This window comes from Melospiza melodia, chromosome 14 (genome assembly GCF_035770615.1).
Source record: "Melospiza melodia melodia isolate bMelMel2 chromosome 14, bMelMel2.pri, whole genome shotgun sequence".
NCBI lineage: Eukaryota > Metazoa > Chordata > Aves > Passeriformes > Passerellidae > Melospiza > Melospiza melodia.
The window spans coordinates 7,796,846-7,819,849 of NC_086207.1; positions in this window are offsets into that span (position 1 = coordinate 7,796,846).

The window sequence follows — 23,004 nt, forward strand, 5'->3', positions numbered from 1 at the left end:
TTCAACCCACAATTCCAACAAAAAATATCTGTATACAGAACACTACATAGGCATAAATATAATTAATGTTAAGTCCTTTGCAGGATCTTTGCAATGAGATTCCACTGCTCTTTTTAATCCCCAAAGGAACAGAAGCAGTCCAGAACACCTCTGATTTAAGTGGGTACAGTCCAAGTGAAGTTAAGACAGACCATAATTGCTTTGCTGAGTTACAACAGAATCCTTAAAAATAGACTTATGCATTGAAACCATTTATAATTCAACCTCAAATGAGCCTCTGCTCCTAAGGCTCGTATATTAACTGGTCTACAAAGGCCATTTCCTGAAATTTGTCTCTTTAGCTTTTTGTTGGCATGAATATAAAGAATAGTTTGTAGTCTCCTTTATTTCTGTCTTAGAGAATGTGGTGAACACTTCAGAAAATCTATTTTTTCTCCCCAACCTCCATTAGAACACACATGCTAGATTTGTGCTTTATTTCTTCCTTAATTTCTGTTTTACATGGTGGGCTAAAAGCATTTCACAGGTGTTTGCTGGAACTCATTAGACTATTTGGAACTCCTTCATGCTCTCTAAAAGGCAATTAAAATGTGTCTGCAAATTACCTCATGTGGTCTGAAGCACAGCTGCCTCTTATCCCCCTGTTACTACGCGGTGTGCCCAAACAGAATAGAAAAACTGCTTTGATACCTGCAGTTTACAAAGGCAAATCCTGCCTTCATGAGTGGCAAAAAAATCCTCTGCTTGCCTCTTAAGTCTTCAATGCAATTGCCTTTGTTCCCCCCCCAACCAAAAAAACAAAAGTCTATAACGAGCTAAGAGACACAACTGGTTAATTAAGTGGATAACAGAAGTAATGAGAAAGCAGCAAGTGCTCACATAATTCAAAGAGTTGTTGCTGCATGCATAGAAAAGCTGGGTGTGTGCAGGTAAAGCATCTCTGATTCTAAATGGCCAAGATGCCTGGGTTAGTATTTCTATTTCTTGTTTCTGCATAAAAAGGAGGAGTGAAGAAATCCATTATCCTAGCAGGTGTACTTACAGGATTTATCCTTGTCCTGCAAATATCTGGCAATTAAATGGATATTCTGCTTGAGTAGAGACTGAATGAATTTTAAACTTTTGTGTTTTAGCTGTTTTGTCCCATCTACTTTATTATTAAAAATGAGTTGCTTATGACACTGAACAGTTATCTTTCGCAATCAGATGCTGACAAATTAAAGTAAAATTCAAGAAAGATTTTAATAATTTGCTTTACTATATGGATTTGTCAGTTCCAGGGTAGCAGAGTGCTGTGTCTAGAGCATAAAGGCCCAGCTCCAGCATTTCCTTGCTGGCCATCAGCAGAAAGGAAAAGACATGTCTGGCCTTTTACACTCTGGGGGTGATGCAGAGTCCAGAACAGCTTCCAGGTTATAGCCTGTCCTTTTAAGTTCCCTGTGTTCCAAAATCACCAATACAAATGGCAGCAGGAAGGGCTGCAAATCCTTTAACCCTCCTTGTACCTTCAACACCCATCAGCTGAAATTTACTTTGAGCTCTAATGATTGCCTTGGCCCCTTCCAGCTGGAGCTGATTCCCCATCCACCCCACACTCAATATTTTTCCCCTTTTTCTCCCCACTCAGCCATGACCTCCATTGAAGCCTCTGTGGTCACAACTCTCCATTACAATCAGCTGAAAAAATCCTGACCAACACATCTGTATTTATTCCAGACAAATTTTCATCTCTCCCCTTTCTCATTTTACTCTTTCCTTTTTATCTTCTCTTAGTCCTTAATTCCTATTCTTTTTTTTGTTACTTTCTTCAAGTGAGCATAAAAAATGAATATGTAATTTCCATGCATTTTAAACAAAGCAGTGCCTGATAGTTACAAACAACTTAGTGATGCTAAACAGCGATTAAAACTTTTCATGAGTCATGCCAACTAAATTGTGGTCTCAGGAAGACTTCTGTGAAAGCAGCACCTGAAGCAACTGTAAATATATTGCACTTTTTAAGGGGCAGTCACATAGCAGCACTGGGGAGTGCAGTTCCTGGGTTACTGCAATTGCCACCACGTGCAGGAGAATTGCAGGTTACAGCAAGAGCCATTGAAGATATGGAGGAATAAAGTGCAGCCTGCAATGGAACATCCACAGCAATTGCACTGAACAGCAGAGTCCTTCAGCTCTGATCCCACAAACTCTTCTGTGAGTCATTTGAGTAGAGTCATTAGGTGTATGCGTTAAAGTATGAAAAAAACACAAACAACAAACCTGGAACCCCAAAGAACACTGTATTTCTGGCTCCTGAGTCTTTACAGCACAATTGTGAACAAATGGCACACTTTGCTCAAAACAGCCTGAGGGATAACCTTGTCTTTTATATGAATACAAAGTTATTAGTTTTGTCAGAATCTTACAAGATATCAAAGTTATTGTTTTGGTTCCTGATTTCACATCTGTTTCCAATGATCAGAAATATCACATACTATTCAACCACCAGATTTACACAGTGAAGCCTCCAGTAAGCTAACCAATGCACTAATTTAAAAACTCCTAGAGATGCTGTCTTTGAATTCCTACATCACCTTGTCTAACCTGTATCCATTCTAGCTGCTTTAAAAAATGTATTGTTGAGGCTTATAATATGATTATGGCAAGTAATTATCATAGTTTTATCCAGCTTTCAGAATCACAAGAGAATTTAGAAACTGTGTTTCAGTTTTAGAAGACTGAACACTTCTTCCTAGTATAAGAAAAGAATTAAAATTCTACCAATAGATAAATTATTTTCCTAAATGATTGTTGAGTACAAAGACCTTCCCAAAGCTTTGGAATATATCAAAGGAAAGTTCCTTTAAAACAGAAATATCCTGAAACAGTTGAATATCCTTCTGTCCTCAGCTGAAATACAGTCAGGTCCAGGCCAAGACAGACAGACACACACTGTTCATTACATTAACTAAACATATTTGTAATTTTGTAAATAAAATGCCCCCACAATTAAATGCATGAAGTAGTGAAATGACACAGTAATTATACTATTTTCAGAGCTGCAGAAATTTTGGGCTGTCATCTTGCAAATCCTTACATGAGTTGCTCCAGTGGTGATGTCAGTGACAGTTCTGAATTCCATTGCTTTGAATGCAATTTAAATCCCATTTTTATATGAACAGGAAATTTTTACTTTAATGGCTGGACATGTTGTGTCACAGCAAGAAATGCAGCTATTTAGTACTGCCAGTACTCTAAACCTTGACTTGCTGAACTTGTGGCAAAGTCATGTAGAAGTTTTACTGACTAAATCTAGAATTTCTCTTTGTATGACTCACTTAATTATCAGCTTCATCTCTAGAAGAATGATTCATGTAAATGTCTTGCAGGACCTACTCCATAAAGCAAAATTTCCATTTATTTTAGAAAATGAAGATTAAACAATGGACAAGAATTCAGGAAAATAGTGCCCATTGTCATTCCAATTTGTTTTGCTAAAATTTTCAGCAGTGTACTATGCATACATTTAAACTTAAAGGAAATGTGTAAAAAGGGGGAAAAAAACCCCTTTCTTGATGTTCATAATGAATAGGGAAAAGAAAAAGTTATTCTTTATTATATTCATACCTATATAATTACTATTTTAGCATTAACTCCTTTGGGTTGTCAGTTTCCAGTATTCTTCTCACCTTAATTGAACTTTTTGGGAAGTGTGCCATCTTTTGTGTGTTTGTGTAGTAGCTGGAATAGTTGGAGGAACTGTAGCTCCCACGTACCACAAACTCCAGTGAGGCTGCTCATCTGCTTTCAATTATGTATTAAGTATGTGCTGAATCATGTTAAAAAGATCTTTCTCTTAATGTTGAATTAAATACATTTATTCCTCTTCATCCTACAGATGTATCATTTTCATTTCACTGGGGACCATTCCACATATCTCAGAGACTGTTAGTGCTATGTTCTCCTCTGCCCTCCCAAATTGGCACCACCTGTCAAACTGACTGACATAATTTAAATAACCTCATCAAATACAAATTTGTAGTGGAAATACTGAAAGACTTCCACAGAAAAGTTCCAGGTTAAAAAAACAGGAAGCTGATTGCTTCTCCTATGGTGGTCCTTTTTGGAATAAAGAGTTTATAAACCAAACGTCTGCCGCCATTTTTGTACTTTTACAAGCACTAACATTTTAACAGCAGAAATGTTAAATATCAAAGTAATAGATGAGCATTCCACTAGAAGGCAATTTCACTAAATACCACAGGTATTAATCTTTCTGAATCTTAATTACACCCTTTTGACACATTATCCTTATCTGACCTTTCCTCCAGAGCTGCGTGAGTAGATGTGAGGTTGGCAGGCAAGCTCAGCCCTGCTTGCCACCTGACATGCAAAGAATGCAAAGAATGAGTGGACATAAAGATGCAGCTCATGTGCAACACATGGAGTCATTAAACCACTATTTTCTGGAAGTTATCTTCCAAAACCCAGCTTTTGTTCCAGGATTTTCCACCACCTTCCCTTTCCTGGCTTTGGTCATGCCTCAGAACACAGAGGTTTAATGAATTACTAAGAATGTACAACTATAGGATATTGCCAAAGAACTAAACTTCTTGAACTGGAACCACCCAAGCAACATTGAAAAACAATTAGTAATGGCAGGCCTTAATCGAAGAAATGGAATTTCGGTTTAGATTAGTAAGGGCTGGCAGTTCCAAGATTAAAAAAGTAATGATTCTGCCACTAAGCCACACTTCCACCAATCAATACTGAAAAGTTTCCATATTTTATTAGATCACCTAAATAAGCAAAAAGTGGGTAACTTGGGTAACTAAAAAATTTAGGAAGTATTGTGTGAGAGGTGAAGCATAGAGAAGGAGCATGGGAGAGCCAAGTCCTGCTGTGACCTTAAGGAAGTTCCTTCATCTTCCTTGGTCAGGATTTCACAGATTTCACAGCCACAGCCATGTTTGAGACTCTCTCTCAATGTAATCCACATCTGTCTGATGCTCACATTCTTCTTGACACAAATCTACAGCAATTTTTATCCTGTTCTCCCACTTGGTGTTCAAAATGAGGTTTTGCATTATAAATTCTCAGCTGGAGCAATGCACAGCACTAAACTCTGTGTATTTAACAACTGCTTTATGGCAATCCATGTTGTCCACATAGTTACAGCCTGTGAGGCAGCATCAGTCCCTGCCTGCACCTCTCAAGGCCTTTCAGAAAACATTTAAGAGACTCTTTGAAGTACCTGAAGGGAGGATGGCACTTTGTAAACAAAACCAAATTGCAGTACTGCATTAAAGCGGGAAGTTAAATCTGAATTGTTGCTTCAAACTAAATGAAAAGAAGGAAAGGCTAGGAAAATTTTTGGAGTCAAAATGCTGGCCAAGTCAGTCTGAAACCTATGGTTGATTTTTCAGATGTTTTACCTTTTTAATTACCTTGTCGGCATGATCACCCTCATGTGCATTATTAAACTGAATACAGCCTGAAGATGAAATCTCACAATTTTTTTCTGCTCAATTCTACTTGATTGGAAACAAATTGAACAAATAATATTTGATAAATATTTACTTTGCAAACCCGCACCTCTTGATTTGTCTTAGTTTTCTGTTTAAATTTATACTGCATTAAGAATTGCCATTTTTTCTGGTGTTTTGTTCATTCAAAAAGGTTAAATGATTATTAATTCTGACTAAGTAGCAGGGTAAGTGTCCTTGAAATCTGTGATAGTTTGATTGGGGCTGTTGTTCCACTTTGTTGTATTCTTCACTCCCTCTCATGTTCCACTATCAAAGTGACTTTCATAGTTTGTATCCATGCGCTGGAGAGAATTAACCAGAGAGCTCTGACTCTGTGCAAATCCTAAACAGCTTTAATAAGAGAATATAAAATTGCATCCCTACAATCACTAAAGTATTCATAAATGGCATCTTTTTTCAGGATTAAACCTGTTGGATTACATCTAATCAGTGCATATGGTGATCCAGGCTTTTTTTTTCTGAGAAATGTGTGTTAAGATGCCTAATCACACACTTCTGGGAATGGGGCTGGCTCTTAAAATTTTGGCTGTCCAGCACTGGACTGTCAAGTCCGTGGGAAAGGTGAGAAACAGGACAAGGTGATAGTTTGGCACACATATAAGGGGATGATGGGCTGAAGGATGCTAAAGGATGGCCCAATTTCCTCAGCTCTGGTTAAAGCTCTGACCAAAGGAATGGCTGTGAAAATGTCTCCCCTATTATCAACACCAAATGCACACACATTATTAAAAATGTAATTGTCTTAACTAGTTTAATGTGGATTGTGCCTGAACAGTTTGGATTTTATTGATTGTGGAGGTAAGAGAAGATTTTCAATATTGATGTAGAGCAATACTTATTATTGCTCCATGGATTAACTCTCTCCCACATTACTGGTGTCTTACCCAAAGGTATTGTACCTAGTGGATTAGGACTTCAAATACTTTGAGGACACAAAAGCTCTTTACAGTAAAATCCAAGACTCTAGTAATTATTATCCAAGTCTTTCAATGATTTTTTGATGTTTGGTTTGAGCTTTCGGCAAGAAGATTAAAAAAGAGAGAGGAAAAAAATGGCAAAAAAAAAATATCAGTTGCTATAAGAGTCTTCAATGTCTCATCTATTGATTTTCTTCAGATCTTTAAATTCACAGTGTGACTTATATTCCATGAAATAGGGTCATTGACATCTGAAAACATACTACAAAAAATATACACTTCATATCCCATGGACTGAAACACATAATTGTCTAATGAAAAGGTTATCCAGTGTGTTAAATCCATCACTTACAGAAATTTTTTTCATGCTTCTAAATGAATGGATTTTACTGCATTTTAAGAAAGGAAAAGCTTCATGGAGACTGAAAAATCTGCAGGCACTATACTGTTTGACTGTGAGCTTAGAGCTTTGGTTCTAATTTTATTTAATGTAAGATTCTGTACAGTGATATTTCTGAATTAGCCACCACATGAACAGACTCCCTGACCTGAAAACTCTTATTTTTGTACTGCTTACTTTTCTATTGCCTTCAGTTGTCAAAATAGAAAATAAAGAAGGTCTAAGATTTAAAGAAAACCTTGAATTATCTACTGATGAACAAAAGCAGTCAAAACCATTAGCAAGCTGTTTGACAACATGAAACTGCCTTTACAAAGCTCAACCTCTAAACAAGCCCTTTTTGTAATCTTGTTTATGTCCCCCATACAATATTTTGAGTTCATTTTCAAGCTTTTTCTTTTTGCATGTGAAAACTTTGATGCTCAATAACCAAATAATCTCCACAGCACAGACTTTAAGAAAACAGTGCCATAATGTATGATTAACTTTTCTCTTCCCAGTTGTGTTGCTACTGCAGAGTAAACAAAAACCTGCACTCTTCTATCCAACAAAATTACAAATAATAGAATATGGAAGGCATTTTGTAAACAATTAAAGTAACTAGTTTATACTTTAAAGCAATGAACAACTGTACATGCATTTACCTTTCATGAATTCCAATGAAGTGAGTTATTAACATTACTGTAATTTAATCACACCTGTGTTTTTCTGGTTAGACTTTAAATTTTCACTTTTTTGAAGCAGACTAATTACTAGAAGAGTGGGGTTTTTTTTCCCTATAAATATTACCTCTTCCTTATTTACATTTAATTAACTAAAAATGCACAATGGTTTCTTAGATTCAGAGGCCTCTTGAAGGAAATTTTGCCCCAGCATTTCCCAGGAGGACCAAGCATTGAAACTGCTTGAAAACAGCCAGTGCTAGTGAACATAATGAGGCAAAATCCAAACAAACACAGAAACAAACACAAAAGTCCAACAACTGCCATTCCAAACACCTTTCCTAAACCTTATGATCACCATGAAGCACATATACCTGAGAAACCACACTGTGGATTGCCCAAATCCTAGAATCTCTCTTCCACTTATAAAAATTCAACTTTGTTCTTTGAGGGGATTTACTACTTCAGAAACTGTTGCTTTTTGTGGCCTGACTGATAAAACACAGTAGTAAAGCAGCTAAAATTACCACTGCAGTCCCAACTTTGATATAGATTGCTGCTACAGATAGAAATTGTTCATTTTTTCATATGCTTGTAAGGCTCTGACTTTGGGAAAAGGAATGAGATTGCTTTACATGAGGGCAAACCTTGCTGGAAACATTCCCACTCCTGGGTTTGGTCATGTTTATACCTCCTGCTGGACACGGATTTAATGTTTCATGAGGTCTTTGGAAGAGTTTTGACTGATTTCAAATGATTTTAGATCATAGACAGGTTGATAGTATTTCACAGATATACATCTGTTTATCTATGTCACACAAAACATCCAGTCTAAAGAGAATCAGTGTCTGCTGAGGAAAAGTGGAGTCAGTTCAAGGGAAAGGGTGGTAAATCACAAAAAATCATGTGTTCTCTAGGGATGACAGAGTTTGAATGTTGTCAGTGCATAAAATGATCAATTTATTCAATGCTACTTTAGCAATAACATTCTGAAGGATCAAATCCTGATGTCTCTAAATTATTAGGCATTCTGTAAAGCTGAGATAGAATCAGAGTTTTTACAGATTCCCTGGACTTTTGCCTTATAAAATAAAGACACATGTAGAGTTATTCTCTTAAGCATGACTAACAACATTTTCTGAGTTAAGACAGAAACTGACCTTTGTTTTTATTTGGTCATTTAAATGGCTTATTGGGAACCACAACTACACAAAATTAAACAAAGTTTAAATTGATCAAAGAGAACAATTTGTATTGGCTATACAGCAAGAATTGGGCTCCCCCTGAACTGGAAGATGGGCCCTTCTGGGGAAGGATGTTGGGCCTCAGATGGTTTCCCCAACACTCCATGAACAAAGTCTCCTGTCACACCACTGTGAGTAACCAGCTCTTCCTAACTGGAAGCAGGTCAGCCTCAAGTACATTTGTAACCAGGTAAAAACAAGTCAAGAAATAACTGTGGGACACGGGGAAATATCCTTCACTAGTTTTGGGTAACAATACCTCAGTATATTGATAATGCTCAAATTAACACTAGAAGAAAAGCACTGAAGGAATTCATTAAAAATAGATTTATCAGTGAATAAGAATTCATGATGTTTAACCTTAGGCAAAAGCAACCAGGGCAGTTTGAGTAACAGCTTCAAGTGGATGATTAGCTAAGGGGATTCAACACTTAATAGCCAAAATAAATTAGTGTAATTATTTTATTACCTATGCTAACTGATTTCATTGTTTTTTATAGAAATAACGGCTCCCTAAGGAATGGAATGTTGCTTCAAAGAATCCCAGCTGCAAGCTTCTGTGTTCTCTTGTGGCAATCAAAAATGACAACAAAAATAGCTGTCATTAATAATAGTATTAATAAGTGTGCTACCACACCTTAGAAATACATTCTGGATTCGTCTGTACACCTGGACTTGAATACAAAGTTTTCTAGCCACTGGAGGGTTTTAGATACAATTGAAATAAACCTGTAAAGCACTTATTAAAATAAACATTAATATTTATAGAGAACAATGGAATGCTTTAAATAGATTTTTAATAAATGAGTGTGTGATTAGTTGAGGAGCCTGAGAAATCTTTTAATTTGACCTCAGAAGAATTATTTGAAAGTCTATGTGTTTCTGCTTTTGCTCTAACTGTGAAGCGTTAACAACATATCCTCTACACAAGAATAAGTTTCAAAGAACCTTACTGCAACATAAAGTGAATTTTTATAGAGTTCATCTCTATCACTTTCAAGATTCTACCCAGGTCTAACTTGGAGCTGATTTGTATTCCTACCAGTTTGTGTTGCTGTTCAATTCCTGCTGTACCCTCCCCTTGCCCCTCTGCAGGCTCCCACCTTACAGCCCACTACAAATGAGACCCTGCTGGAAAAGCCCCAGGGAGCTGCCAGGCCCCACACCTGGCTGTGCCTCCATCCTCTCTCACCCCTGATAAAGGCAGAGGGAGGGCACAGAGCAGATCCTGGTGCCTGCAGCAGCTCTGCCCCAGCCACACAGCCTGGTGCGCTCTGGCTGCTCCTGCAGGGCAGCCCAGCTGCAGTTGGGATGCTCTAAGGCTGCAAGGACCAGAGAAAAAAAGTTGTGCAAAACACAGCCAAAGAATTCTGGGACTGGATCCAGTGATAAAAATGCACATCCTAGGGACACTGATCAACAGCAGATTTTGACTGACTGTGTCTATGTCCCTCTGCTTTCTAATGCCTTAACAAATGCCCAATCCCCCTGCACAGCTGGAGAAACTAATTATCATTCTAATTGGTGGTGGTGGGGTTTTTTTGTTATTTTGTATAATATAATACACTAGTACACACAAACTGAACGCAGAGATTTTCTCATTTCTTACTTGCTGAGGTTTCACCATGTAATTCTGGACATAACAGATGTTACCCTGAACAAACAGCTACCAGCTCATCCTCCCTGTCAGAGGAGCTGGGGCTGGAAATCAAAACAAGGAACGAAGGAGTCACAGCAGGAACATGAACTACAGAGGGGCCCACTGAGCCACAGCCTTTCTGCTGGTGAGCCCCAGCCTGTGGCACCATGGAAATCATCTGATGACCTTCACAGGAACATCAGGTCTGGAACCTGGCCTAAACTCCATTTGGAGAGATGGTTCTCAGAGTGCTGACAAGGCTTCAACATGGTATCATGAGCCCAATTAACTGGTTGTAAAATTCAGTACATATCTCCTTAGTGTTGTAGAATCAAAAGGAAACAGCTTGATGAACTTCCAGCTAGTGTGCAAAATACTGGAAAACTTCCTCATGTTCTTTATTAGCGGTACCAGTGGTCCTAAAAGCTGTCCAAAAAAAGGTTTAGCATGATTTCATCTTTTTGGTTTGGCTTGAGGATTTTTCTTTTGTTATCCATGGAAATCAACTTTCTTGAAAGGAAAAGTAAAATAATGAATGCAAAAAGAAACTGTCTAAAATTAAAAGCCACTGTTATTTGACCACAATACTGGCAAAACCGCAGGGAATGCTGCTAAAAAAAATAGAGTATATTCAACAAGAGCTGGCATTAATGAAAACAAACGAAGTTTTAACCTTCAAAATATGTGGCTTCTCAGCATCATTAAATCATAAGCACCATATATATCTCCTGACATTTTCAAAGTTAATACCTGGACATCTAATACTGAAAAGAATAACAATTCTCATAGGGTTCTGAAAAAAAAAGTATTTGCATTAATGGCCCCATTAGAGCTGGGAATGGAATGGTTATGATGCAATTCAACAAGGATTAGCAGGGAGAGACCTCTGAAAACACCCTACGGTTTTGAGTCTTGTGCTTCGGTTTCTTACATGTTAACTCTTGAATTTGAGTTTTTACCTCCTCAGCTCTGAAATTCAATCTCTTTGAATATATCTATAAGTCAACAAAATATTCTGTAGTGAAGCTGTCAACTAATTCAAGTTGGGTGTAAATACTCTAAATCCTACTTCATATCTTTAGGACAAAGCTATCCTAGGTGCACAAATTGCCTTTTATCTTTCATATAACACCACATTTGAATAATTTTTTTTTCAGTCATCTCCTTTAAATTGCCTCTTTGTACAATTCTATTTAAATTTTTTTCTTTTTGTCTATTCTCTTCTTTATTCACTTCTGATTTCTGAGTTCTCACGTGTGCCTGTGCATCACACAAGCAACTTCCCTCCTAATCACAGTCTGTTCCTTCTCATCTACAGGCACAGGAAGAAAACAATGATTCTGTGACATCAAATCCACTTAAGCAGTAACAAACTGTGATGCTACAAATGCCTGATTGTGGCAACCTGGAATGAATCACAGACAGGAAAGGATGATGAGCACAGAAATGTTTTGTTTTTTTTTATTGCACATTTTGGTAATTAGCTGCAGTGGCCAAAGGCACAAAGCAGCAAACACTGTGCTTCTTGAAAGTGCTTCTGGTTAAAAGCAACTTTGTCAATTAAAAACTGTCTGGAAAGGCCAACAACCAATAACACTGTGGTCATTGGCCTGGATGCAACTGAAAACTTTACCCCAAAATTAGGATCCAAGGAGACTGTTGATTCAAAAGATTTGTTATGTAAACCAGTGTGAAATGGTTAAACTTAAATTCTCTGCTTTTTAAATTTTAAGCCTGGAAGTAGACACTGAATCAGAAAGTGATGTAAAGCAGTCAAAACCCCAGAACATTAAAGGCTGATTTCCACCAGCTGAAGACCTACCTCCATTCATTAAATCAGTCTTTGCACAGAGTGATCTCACAGTAGTCATGAAATCACAGGGATGAAAGAAACAAGCCCAAGGTAAAGGAAAACAAACCAAGGATGGCGCAGGCACATTCAAAAGCTGTTTAATAGCTCTCACAAGAAAGAGGCCGTGGGGAATGTCTTGCCCCTACTGGCACTTGTCTTGCAGTAACTAACACTCAAACAGTGTAAAACAGGAAGGCAACAAAACCCTTCTATTTGTAGCTGTTGCTCAGTGCTCTGAGAGGCTGCCCCAAGGACATGTCCCAGTGCCAGCTCGGGGCTGCCCTTCCCTGGCACATCCCTTTGCTTTCAGGCTCCTCACAGCCCTGCTCTGGGAAGAACAGAAGCACACAGGGGAAAGCTTCACACCAGGTTCCCAGCAAACACTTTGTTTAATGCAGCTAAGCAGTGTCTACTTCAAGGCGCAGGGAAATTCCAGTCTTGATTTTATGTAGAGATCCAAACCTCAGAAGAAATCCAGGTACTCTTTACGTAAACGCTTGCCTAACTGATTGCTAAATCCAGGGAGGAGCAGCAGCTCTTTCTGGTTTTGTATCAGTTTTGCATCTGCTTCTGCTCAGCAACTGAATGGTTTTCAGCAAGAAAAAAATCAAAATGTGCATTGTAAATGAGGATATAAATTATGAATCAGCCAAAAAAAGACAGATAAAACTGAAATACTAAATAAGGGAATGGGAAAAAAGATAAAATTAATAAAACAAACATATAGTTAAGAATTTATGTAATGTTTTTCTTGCCCCTTAGTCTTGACACTTTTTGTGTTCTGATGGTTTTATAGCCCTCCTCTGAGTGTGAGAGCAGAAGTAATTGCTTTGCATGGCCATGAGACAATTATTTCTGACAGTGGAGGTTCTCTTTCCTCCCACACACAACAGGACAACTATCCACTCCCCAGATTTAAATACAGATACTCAAGTAGTCTCTCTTCTGAGTAACCCTGGATGAATTTCAAAACAGAGGCATGGAAGATGTCACAGCATCACCTTCCCCTGAGTGTGCACAGTCAGTTTATTCTGCTGCTGCCACCAGTGACTCCCTCTCTCCCCCCCCCCCCCTAAATCAAACATGCAAGACTAAAAATCTCAGAAGATATAAACCATTACAGATCTGCTTCTACTAGACATCTGCTACTGCCCTTTAACTGATTTTAAATTCACCAAAGAGCCGGTGTCAAACTATTTATCTTTACATGTCATTTCCAAAGGCACGCTCCTACGCAGTTTCAGTTGTTTGGATCACTGCTGGCTTTAGGCATAGCACACACCTCTGGGAATTACACAAACCATATTGCCATACTTAAAATTTCATGTGATACCAACGTGACTACGTTTATGTCCAAAAGCAAATGTTTTCAGACAGAGAAACGGAGAAAAAAGAAGAATACCAAGCCCAGTAAGTGGGAATGATGCTATCTGCTAGCAGAACACTAAAGATCCTAGAGTACAATACTTGCTGCCTTTCTATAATTTAACAGTGGTTTAAAAATACAAGAAAGAAGAGCAGAAAGGAAGCAGAAAGAGGCCAAAGTTTACACTGGAAAAGAAAAATTCTAGTTTCACACCTAGCAATAAAAAAGAATGTACACAGTTACACCTTGCAATATAGGTACATCTACTGTTTCTTTAATTCAGCTCGTGTACTTTATAAAACTTGGTGTGACACTTTTTCTAACTGTTCCAGAAGTACAGCCCAACAGAGCTGTCAGGTCCTTTCCCAGTTCCTCCTAGGTTATAACCATGAAGAATTTAAATGTTTAAGTCTGTAGACCAGAGTATTCTATGGCATCCAGAGGAACTCAGCTATGTCAGGATATATATGGCAGAACACTAAAGTTGTCTTTCCTGCTGATGATCATGATGTATTTCAGGATACATTACAAAGCTCGTGTGGCAGAGGGTTATGGATAACTTATTAAGAAAGAAGTCTGCAAGGAACCACTGTGAAAGAAGAAAATTGTAATTGCTAGAAAAAATTTAGCAAATCCTTTTATGTTGTGGCTCTTGCAAGTTTAGTAGAGATCCTTAGTTCCTGGAAAAAAAAGAAAGGGAGCACTAGTAATGGATGCTGCACTTAGAGCAAGGATCTTGATATCAGGAATCAAAATCTAGTTTGCTTAACAGCACAGTTTATGTGACCTGGTCTCAAAAGACACACTTTTGCACCTCTTCACCTCTTAAGATCAGTTGAGAACTGGTTCTAGAATGATTCTGGGAAGGATCTCCAGACTGTGACAGCCAAAGAATGGTACCTGTTGTGAACAGTTTCAAACATTTTAAGTGAAGTAATATTTATTTCTTCTAAGTGAGAAAATGACAGAGATTTTCTGAGAGAAACCTAATAAATTGTCATATCCTATTTTTTCTAACATGGGTACAATTCTCTCTTATTAGCACTGAACACAATTTACTTCAACAGAACAAAATATTACAATTCCATCCAAGCCTAGTCTTTTAAGACCTTTTAATCTTATTTAGTGATCTTGCTTTTCTAAGGCTGTGGCCTACTTGGAATTACTTTTTGATTACCCAGAGATGATGTGAACGTACCATGTTATATTCAAGCTACAAAATTGTCATCAACAACATAATACAATAATGCATTTGGCCTTGCACACTCATGTACTATAAGCAAATATCATACACTAGAACCAAATACCATTTAAGCTATACTAGTCAAGAGGCTGTGGAAGTATCCAAGTGCTTTTAAGTTTCCTTTTATCTCTTGCAAGAGATGAAGACAAGTAAAGACAGAATTCCTATTTACTGATTAATTACTCCAAATGTATTTATTTGGTATTTTGTTTTATGCTGGTCCATGTTCCCAAGAAGTGTTCAGTGCTATTTACAGAAGCCCTGCATTCCCTACAAGGGATCATTGCTGTGAGTGACACAGCAGTGCAACCAAGGATTAAATGTTAAAAAGGTTCCTCTAATGGTTTCCAAAATAGTAGTGGAAGGCAGAAGATCTCATCAGAGATAAAATATGGCAGTTACAGTAAGAAGGCATTTGCATTTGTTATGTAACAAAAGGAAACCAGGATTTGTGGAGAGAAGGAAGCGCACAGCGCTGGGCACATCCATCCTTGCTAACCTCAGCTGCATCCTTGCTGTGTGATCAGGATTCTCCATCCCCCAGATTGCAAACTGGCACTATTCCAGCAAATGTTATAAGAACTACAGAATGCAGAGAAAGCTTCCTCATCTGAATGGTAACTGACCAACAAGTGGCAGAGGAAGGGTGAAAGCAAAGCATTTGTTACAATTTTAATGAGCATCTACTTTGATCAAAATACAGTAAGAACTCAGTGCCTTGCAGGCAGCTCTGAGTGAATCAGGGCCTGAACATCTGTGTTCATCCAGTATTGCAAAACACTGGGATGGGCATTCAAAGGTCTGGCCCTGCTTTTAAAACTTCCTTTTTGCACACATACATATTTGAAATGTAATACCACTAAGATGATTTATGGACAGTGTTCTAAAACTGACATGGCATAGTAACATGAAAAATAACAAAATAAACAAAATCTAAATAAAATAATAAAGAATGGACCTCTGAAAATGTACTTATCAATTTTACAAGAAATGCATCAAAATTCACATCACACTAAGCTAAGAAGTGTGATGCAATACCTGTACACTTGGTAGTTATGAGCAGTGTAAAATTTTTTCATTGTTGCTATCCCAGGTTATCAGATGGTTGCTTGCTACTCCACAGCCTGGCAGGGTATAGCTCCACTGCAACCAGTAAAATAACATTTTGCAGCCAACTTAAAAAAAAAAATAAAATTCTATCAGACTCCCAACTGTGATTAGAATGTCAGTTCCAGCTGCTGCCTTGTTCTAACACCCCCACACTTCTCAGCTCACAAGGACACGTTCAGTGAGAGAATAGCCTCCATTCAGGGTGTAATTATCAACCTCACACACCTTGGAAACAGAGAAAGCTCCAACACGTGTAGGACTAAAAACACCACCATGAGATTATGGGCTCCAACAATTAAACTATTTCCTCCTGTACTTAATAGACTATTATAATGGGAATATAAAACCTTTTCATTACCTTGACTTTTTATAGAAAGATTTATCATTGGAAAATTGTATGATTGAGATAAAAGGAAAAAAAAACAAAAAGGAGTCAAATGCTGGAAGAGGAGGGCCAAGAACTTGCTCACGAGTTGGCAGGCTGCCCAAAGCACCTCTGCTGGGGAATATGCAACTTTAATCTTTATTATGGAATGATCACAAATGGACTGTTTCAGAATACCATCTGTTCTCACTGAAGCATTGGATCAGCAGGCTGCATGCTTCAGTCTGTCCTTCACCTTGTGTCTGGGTTTTCAGCAAAGCTCCCATTTTGGAAAGGTAGGATTTTTGAAAAGAAGCCTTTTGGAAAGACTGGCATAGTATCTAATTTAAATTTAATTTATTTTTATTTTTGCAGTGTTTCTATTTTGACTTTCCACATTTCTCTGAGGTAAGCTCCAAATGAAACACTCATAGAAAGACAGCACTTCTGATTTCTATTTTCCCTTTGTGAAAAACTAAGTGTTTTTACCAGCTGTAGTGTCCAAACAAGCTCTTAACAGTCTAACATTCCTCCCAGCCCTCATTCCAGAATATCATAGCAGTTAAATGTCTGTATCTCTGCATCTACAGGGCATGTTTATGAGCAGACCTGAACTTGCTGCTAATTCCAAATGTTAATATCTAAAACACAGCAAAGAAATTAAAAATGCTATGTAAAGGGACTTAGTTCAGCACTCCCATCCGTGTGCAAAGGGCACTCTGCTGCACAGCTGGCTAAGCCACTGCAAAGCCATTAGCCCATCAGCAATTAATCACTGATCCTGTTCCACATCTGCCTACAGATGCAATATTGCAACTGAATCTGCTCCTGGGCTTTGAGCACTCCCAGGAGAAGGCAACCAGAGGGAAAGGAACAAACCTTTTTGGCTGAAATACAGATTCAGAAAATCTTTGAAGGATTGAAACATGGGAGAAAGGAGAAAAGATTTATGGGCAAAGTGAAATGTAACAGAGGCATGTAAGAAATACAGGGGATGTGAAGTTCAGCACAGCATGGCTGAGGTGTCACTTTCTCCTCTGAGCACACCTGGGGGTGTAAGGTGTGTGTGTGCTGTGACAAAGCCTCGCCAGAGGGGGGATGGGTTTGTTTGTGAGGTCCAAACTCAATAAAGACAGAGAGACCTCGTAAATTCCATTTTTGAATAAACACACTCCAGCTGCATGTCCTGCAAGTCCTAGCCAGCTGCTCTCTCAAAGATTTAGTTTCCAATTTTTTAAATAGTAACTTTAACTCAGTCTGTAGTAAGGGTGATTTACCAGTAGAAGGAAAACAACAGCAAATGAGACATGCTACTGCCATCTAAGAAACAACCCTTAAGCATTGGATACCCAAACACTGCTACAGAGTATTTGAGGAAACTCAGCATCTCCAAAGTATTCACAGAGCAATGGGATGCTCTGCCCATTCAGCTCCACAAGCTGCAGTGCAGAGAGCAACACTGGGGATTTGGGAAGAAGCACTTTCTGAAAATCACTGCTAAATTATCACCCCAGACTCTGGAAGTTATTAGAAAAAGGGCTTAACCCACAGCAGGTTTGTGAGAAGCCTGGTGATGTCCAGCACACGTTCCATGTTCACCCCTTCCACTGCATTTTAGGCAGCTGGAAAATATCTCTGTGGTGTTAAGGTCCAGTCCTGCCAACTTTGATCCACACCAACAGGAAGAACGCTATTGCTCTGGAGAATTACACCAATTAAAACTGTCAGCTGATAAATCCTCTTACTTCGTTTAAGAAACCAGATCTGGCTGGGCAAACTGACAGGCAGTTTTCTGAGAAACTTTCATATTGGAGACAAGGGAGGAGAAGGAAAAAAGAACATAAAAAATAAGCATTTGGAGCACCAAGGTGTTTTTGCATGTGATTTTCAATGTCTGGCAAATGAAGAAAACAAAATTATTAGTACTGAAAATCTTAGCTAAGTTCTCATACATTACTGGAGCCTTACTGGCACACACAGGAAGCATAGAAAAGTGGAGGGAAATTCTCTTTAAAAAGTGTAATGCCTGCAAAATCGCAAATCTAGTTTTGCTCCCTCTAAAGCAAATGAGTTTTCTTTCTTCTTTCTTTTTTCTTTTATTAGAACAAGCCTTGTATTTTGCCATGAAAAAAAAAATCTTGACAGTTTTATATAAATCATATGCTTCAGAAAAATTAAAGTGTGAAGATTCTCTGTTATTTCCATTTTTGAAATTTTATTGAATATTCAAGGATTGTTAGTCTATCAACAGGCAGAAAAAATTACTATTTTACTGTTCTGTAGTGATGAAAAGTGACTTTTTTTCTGTTCCCTGGCCTTCTTTTTTTCCTGTCATCTTCCCTCCAAATGAACACCAAAGTAAAAGAAATTGGAAAACATTTCATGAATGGATTATTGACCCAGTTGATAAGCAAAATTACAGCCTACCTGCACATTTCTTAAGTGTACAAATCTTTAAAGATCATTCTCTACAGAACTGCATGGTTTTACCTTTTTTTTCTTCTACCTCACCATCTACACTTCACCTGTGTTAAAAGAAAATATTATTGTCAAATGCATACTTACTGCTGAGTGTAATCAACATCTGACAACATTTCTACCATTTTCTCCTACTGAGATTGGAGTATTCATTAAGACAAGCTTTGGAGAAATTAAAAGAGTGCTAACAAAATCCTAATTTGCCAAGGTGAAAAGAAGTGACTGCAGTCTCTTGCTAATGTAATTATGAAGGATTATGCTCTATGTATGTTTTTTTCCCCAAAGAGGACTTTTAAACAGAGTCCTGTTTAAACCTGGGAATATTTCTTGTCTGAAGCTGTCCTTGTGCTATGCTCACAAGGACAAAGAGAAGGCAGCCTGGGAGAGAGGTGAAAGTATTAGGTACAGAGAGTGAAAAAAAAAAAAAATTCAATATATTTAAAAAAAAATGGTTTTAGTTTATAATGCACATTAAAGGATGCAAATCAAGCAATAACTCAGATCCAACCAATTATTTTGTTTTTAATTTAAAAGAAACATATAAGTCATGTTTCTCATTAGTACACCACTTGGAGTTCATCTTAATTTAGTACATAGTCTGCAAGATTAGAGAAAAGATTTTGTCCTTATTGGTGTAAATGGCCATGTTTCTGCGGCTTTAGTCAGTCAGGGTTACTCCTCATGTCAGTGATTTACATAACATCAGACAATTTTTTCCCTTCATTGCCATAGCAATTCACCTGTTGGAGGCTGTGCAGTTTGAGGGAAGGCAGGCAGACACTGAAACACCCACCCAGCTCCCTGGAGCTCAGGGATGCTGCCTGAATTCTGCAGTGCCCATCCCAGGGATGCTGTGTAAGAGCCTAAATGAGGGATCCAGGGGCTCTCCAAAATGCAGTTTATTGTATCCAAGGTGTTCCATCAGCCCCGGGTGGTGGGTGACAGAGCCTGTGGCCACAGCTGTCAGCTCCAGCTGCAGGCAGGCCTGGAGACCCTTTGGTTTGGGTTACAGTGCATTCTATACTTTTCTTTGCTGAGCATCTTAATACAGTAGAACCAATCTATAGCTTAACTATTATCTATAGCCTATCATAACTACTGTAATTACCATATTCATGTTACTGTTCTCCAATCACTGAAAGTTAGTACATTAAAGTTTAAGCTAGAAATTGTTATTGACTTTTCTTGCAGTGGAAAATTCTGAGACCTTTTTTCTACTTGCAACATTTGCAGGCTTCTTTGCCTGTGCTATCTTTCTTCTTGGTAAAAACATCTTCCTGAGGTGGGTTTATCCTTTGCTCTAAGCCATAAAAACCCCTTCTAACTAACACACCCTTTGCCTCCTTGGTTGTCCAGTAAGACTGACTCAGCAATTCTTTTCTTCTATATCAGAACTTGCTTCCATCTTTATTCCTTCATCAGACTCTACATTTAAAAATCTTTCTGCTAAGGTCACATCCGTGAGACTTTCTTGTCAAACTTTCATCCTTCCTAACAATGCTGCCTGAATTCTGCAGTGCCCATCCTGGGGACAGGGCATGGTGACACTGCCCATCACAGAGAGCAGCCCCTGCAGGGCAGCAGGGCTCATCCTGCCGGGTCTGACCTCCCTGGAGCTCAGACAAAACCTCCCAGATTTACAGCATCCTTTTGGAGCACTGCACACTCAGCCCTGTGGCGCTGACCCTGGACAGAGAGGCGACACGCCGCCTTGTTCTGGGTGAAATCACCCTAAGGCAGATGAGTGAATTGAGAATATGATGTGAATTAAACCCAGAATAATTCCATGGGAAATCTCATGAGATTATCAGACTTGAGGCACACAGCAAAGGAGAGCCCAGCTGCTGTGAAGGCAGTGCCACCCTGCAGGGAGGGACCTGAGCTGTGCTGCACAAAACCTCACCTGGAGCAGCTTGCAGTGTGGATGTGTTCAGACTTTCATAAACCATCGTGGGAGTAAAAGCCAACTGCTGACAAACTAACATGATGTGAAGTGAACTAGGACAAGATGTAATGATTTAAACAATTGTTTTTCTAATATAATGTCATACAAGTGCCCTAGAACACAGCGAGGAATCTGCTTTGTGTGCAGAAAGAGCCAAAATTCAATGCCTTTTCTATAAGAGCATTTATGTCTACACTTATGAGAAGAACATTGTTGCATTTGACAATGTTTTTTTAAGGTCTTGCTACTTTACAAAGAATAAAAGAAAGCTTTCTGAATTAGATGATACTAGATTATTTTTTTATCTAGATTAACTCCCTTATCCCTTTCATGGCACAGCTGCACAAACACTTGTAGTGGCAGAGAGCAAGGAGCTGAAATGAATGGACAGCTTGGAAAACACAGGAGAGGACAGACAGGTTTTTACCCATAGCAATGCTGAATATGTGACCCAGGTTATTTTGCTATTGAAAACATCCAATCTTTTTATTCTGGTGCAACATGTCTGAAATCAGCAGAGGTAATGCTGAATATCTTTGAATTCATGCTGTATTATGTTTATGGAAGCTTAATTAAATTAAATGTTTACTGTGAACACACTCATTACAACAAACATCTGCTTCCCAAAAAGACTGCAGGACATTCTTTGATTGATAATTACTGACAATGTAATTTTTGAAGACTGTAAACTGGTAAAACAGAATGAAAAGTTCTGAATTCCCCTTCTTTCCTGATGGTTTGCAGGGAGTCCAGCACAGAGTACTGAGTGCTGAACACAAAATCTTCTGGATGATGCTGGAGTTGCTTCCTGCACATGAGCTCTGGTCTCTGTCATGAGAATATCAATGGCAAAACAAATTGTTCTAACCAGCTGAAATAATATAAGCTTTAATCAACACTGCTGAAGGACAGTTAGATGCTTTGCTTATCCTGTACATAGTTTCAGGCAGTTGAGAAACAAGTGCTTAATAGTAAAGAATTAATTTCTTTAAAACTGTCATGCAAAAAAGATTCCCAGAGTCTCATTACTTGAATTTCCAGGCAGCAGTATTGCTGAGGTAAAACACTTTCCTCAGTCCTGTGGAGTAACAGATAAGGACAGATGCTGTAAACTCATCAAGAGGAGCTTTGCCTACCCTGCTCTGAATCACATGAAATACCTGCTGCTGCTGCTAAAGAGCTCTCAAGACATCTCAACTTGTCAGCTTTGCTTACCCACTGGCACAGCAGATCCCACTGGTTTCCATAAGGACAGGACAGTGTCTGCTGTCACTAGACAGCAATGGCTCTGCTTGATTGTAAATGAATGGTGCTGATGGGCTCTGAAGGAAGTTTCATTAATCCTGTCCATACCAGAGGAAAGTTTAATTCTTTTTGAAAACTGTTTTCTAACATAGCTGAACTGTGTTAGCAAAACAAATTAGCTTGTCCTGGGCACTCCACTAACTGCTTTCAGGGGCACATTCTCTTCCCACTGAAGTAAAAACCAAAATTCTGCTGCATTCCAGGGATCAAGGCTTAACTCTAAGTGTATCTGACAGTGTTGTCAAGGAGAAGCATCCAGGAAATGCTGCTCTCCACAGCACCTACCCTGACACCCAAAGAGCCAAAGCACCTCTCTAGGTACTCACTGGGCAGCTGCCAACACATCACAGGGACAGGGATTGGTCTCAGACTTAATTTGCAGCATAAATCAAGACCATTTGTACACAACAACAGCAACAAAGTAGAAATTCAAACCTCAGAGTGGAGGTGGCTTTGTATTTCTCAGTCAGTGAAGCTGGAGTTTACAGATGGTAAGAAATAAGGGAATTTTGTGAGCAGAAGGTTTTGAACTATATTAAGTAATTAGGCAATCAGCTTATTCCTTACATTCCCTTGCCACAATAGTCCTATTTCCAATGCCGGTGTCTCTTGGAATATCCCTGGAATAACCCAAAAGGCTCAGAGGAATAAACATAGGACACTTCTCAATAAGTCTTTTCCCTTTAAACTGACCATCAATTTGAGTGCAGTGACATTCCAGAAACATTGATTATTGTCTACCCAATTATTAGTGATATGTGTCTCTAAGTAGTACATAATTCAGGGAGTTTTAAATAGTGAATACACTTTAAAAATAGGGTTTTCAATAAAATACACAAGTATTTTCCTTGACATATAATTGACTTTAGATATAACTACTGAAATAAAATAGTGTTGACAAGATTGTATGTGCAGGTTATGTGTATTATAATGATCATCTCAATTCAGAAC